We start from the raw sequence: 3,602 nt of genomic DNA, 5'->3' as shown, positions 1-3,602 counted from the left end.
CCATCCCCTTGGTGATGAGTGAGTTCTCACTCAGTTCACAAGAGATCTGGTTCTTTAAAAGAGTCTGGGATCTCCCCTTTCTCGCTCTTGTTTTCTCTCTCACCATGTGACACCACCTGCTTCCCCTTCACTTTCTGCCATGGTTGGAAGCTTCTGAGGCCCTGATCAGAAGCAGATGCTAGCATTATGCTTCATGTACAGCCTGCAGAACTATGAGCCAATAAACCCCTTTTCTTTACAAATTACCCAGCCTCAGGTATTTCCTTGTAGCAAAGCAAGAACCCACCAATACAAAGTGTCTGAATAATGTTTCTTTAACATCCCTCATCTCTATCTGACTGGATGGTGCTACTGCCCATAAAGACATCAAATGGAGCTTGGCCTCCCATAGTTAGGACATGTAATCAGGGGAGACCAGTTGATTCCCCTGAATCCAGGCTACCACTAATCCATATGTCACACTGGACAAACACCCATCCTCTGAAATGCCGCAATAGAGCCAGCTCCACTTGAGGCCCTGAAAGACACATAGAGGGCTCCATTCCAGGCTTACTCAGGCCTCCTCTGCATGCCTACCACCAGTCTCCCTGGAAACTGCGTGGCTGCTCCTTGGCACCCCAAGCCAATCGTCTTGGCTCTCCTTGTAGGCCCGCCCTTGCCCTCAGGGCACACCACATTGCTGACCTCTCTCCATTCACTCTTCTGATGAAAACTCACCCATCTTCTTTTCCCAGTGCCTCAGAGCCTTGCTGAGTGCCTCACTAACAAAGCTGACATCTCTATTGTCATGTGTGAATGGCGGATACTAATTCCACGTTCTCCCTCTCATATTCGCACCCGTAGTAGATCTGGAGCTTTTACTGATTCCAAATTTTAGGCCCCGCTCATCCAGTTCTGTTTTCTGGTGGAAAACAATGAGGTGGAGCTCTTGTTAAATATAGATTACCAGGCATCTCCCCTGAATAGTCCAAATTTGGGTCGGGGCTCAGAAATTTAAGTGCTTTTTTTTGAGACAAAGTCTCACTGTCACCCAGAATGGAGTGCAGTGGCGCAATCTCAGCTCACTGCAACCTCCACCTCCTGGGTTCAAGCGATTCTCCTGCCTCAGCCCCCCAAGTAGCTGGGATTACAAATGCCCACCATCACGCCTGGCTAATTTTTGTATTTTTAGTAGAGATGGGGTTTCACCATGTTGGTCAGGCTGGTCTCAAACTCCTGACCTCAGGTGATCCACCCACCTCGGCCTCCCAAAGTGCTGGGATTACAGGTGTGAGCCACCGTGCCTGGCCTGTTCCAAGGGATTTTTACCTTCAGGGAAGATCAGGAAACACTGAAATTCTACTGTAATCCTGGTCATTTTACAGAAGAGGACACGGAAGCCTGAAGAGTAGCAATAGCTTCCCCAAGGCTGCCCAGATTCTCCTTGGCAGATCCAAGTCCAGGCAGAGATGCTGACCCCCAGGTCAGTGACTGCCCTTCATCATGCAACATCTGCTGGGGAAGAGGGAGCCTTTGATGCTGGACCTTTTTTTTTTTTTTTTTTTTTTTTGAGATGGAATCTCGCTCTTGTTGCCCAGGCTGGAGTGCAATGGTGCGATCTTGGCTCACTGCAACCTCTGCCTCCCAGGTTCAAGAGATTCTCCTGCCTCAGCCTCCCAAGTAGCTGGGATTACAGGAATGCACCACCACACCTGACTAATTTTGTATTTTCAGTAGAGATGGGGTTTCACCATGTTGACCAGGCTGGTCTCGAACTCCCTATCTCAGGTGATCCACCCGCCTTGGCCTCCCAAAGTACTGGGATTACAGGCATGAACCACCGTGCCCGGCCAGCAATGCTGGACCTTTAATCACTGGGTTGGAGGTGGGTGGAGAGAACTCTACAGCTAATCTTTGATGAGCTGGGGAAAAAAGAAAAATAATCCTGAACCATTTCTAAGTTTAGAAAGATTTTGTTTATCTTTCTTTGCTAGAGTTGGAGCCAGCAGTTCTGATGGCTTGGATTCGCTCTTAATATTCCTAGCCATTTGGGTGTTCAAATCAATGGTGCATTTCTGGGAACAGACTGTGTCATGCCTCTAATAATGCCTTGCAGCCATGACTGTGGTCTAGCCTTGCTCCCATTTTGAAACAGGAAATTAGCAGGCCTGTGTGAAGTAGCGAGTGCTGCTTCCCTGTGCTTTTCCTGGGGATCTATGCTCTGGGCTTTGGATCAGGAGAGCCAGCTCCAATCTCCAGTGCCCTTGAATGAGTCACTTTATCCATCTGGGCCCCAGTTCCTTCATGTGTAAATTATGGTAATTAGACTAGATTAGGGTTCCGAAACTTTTCCCAAGAAGGACACCCCCCTGAGGTGCTCAGGAGCTGAGTATGGAGTCACAGTAACAGAAGAATAAGGGCTGATATGCTGAAGAGGAGAGAGAAGCAAAAGAAGCCTGAGCAGCTCTCGACATGAGATGTCCTGGAGTGGGAGGAGATGAGGCAGGGTCCTCTGCTGTCTGTTCCTCAAACCCAAGTGATGAATGGACCCCTTCATATTCTTGAAAAGTTATTGCGGGCTCCAGCTCTCACCATGTTGCTATCATTTTCATTTCTATAATAATGTTATTTCAATATCTACAAATATAAAACAGTGTATGAGCTCCATGATTGTAGATTACTGTCTCAGTCCATTTGGGCTGCTGTAACAAAATACTACAGATTGGGTAATGTGCAAGTAATAGTAATTTATCTCTCACAGTTCTGGAGGCTGGAAGTCCAAGATCAGGGCCCCAGCAGCCTCGGTCTCTGGTGAGGGCTGCTCTGTGCTTCCAACATGGTGCCTTCTTGCTGCATCCTCACAGGTGGAAGAGCGGAAGAGCGAGGCCACTCTCTGCAGCCTTTTGTAAGGACGTTAATCCTGTTCACAAGGCTGGAGCCCTCATTGATCCTCATGACCTAATCACTACCAGAGGCTCCACCTTCTAAACCATCATCTTAGTCATTAGATTTTAGCATATGAATTTCATAGGGGCATATACATCCAAAACAGCCATTACTGTATAATTAAAGAAAAAAATTGAAACCAAATACCACGTAACTAATAAAATTCAAAATTTCAATGTTCAATTAATGTGATGGGCATGTTCTGTAGAAACTAAGTTGCTACTTTGGGGCTAATGACAGAAAAAATACTAGGTCAAGTCTGGTCTTTATTTAGTCTGTTTCTCTATTGTGAGTTTCAAAATATAACTTATAAGAATGTCTGCTTCCATGCAGAATAGAAGTTCTAATACATTCCAGCCTTTGTTTATAACTTAGGAGAAAGAAACCTTTCACTTAACCAACACTGTGTAAGTGAGCAATACAGGTGTCACTCGGTAACTCTGCAAAGTCGTCTCTTTATTTAAAGATATTAATCTGTCTTACAGATAATTATCACAGTGAAGACAAAAATTTTAATTCTTACAGAGAATTTGCAGATTCTTGACATACTGTCCAAGAACTCTGAGAAATGTTGAGTTTCACAGGATAAACTAAATTTGCTTTTTGAGGAGATTTGGGTTCAAGTCGAGCCCTGTCTCTAACCAGCTATTGAAGTCTGGGCAAGTGTTCACATCTTT

Source organism: Nomascus leucogenys, chromosome 18 (assembly GCF_006542625.1).
Source record: "Nomascus leucogenys isolate Asia chromosome 18, Asia_NLE_v1, whole genome shotgun sequence".
Classification (NCBI taxonomy): domain Eukaryota; kingdom Metazoa; phylum Chordata; class Mammalia; order Primates; family Hylobatidae; genus Nomascus; species Nomascus leucogenys.
The sequence above is the reverse complement of the archived record's forward strand: the minus strand, read 5'-3'. Positions refer to the sequence as shown.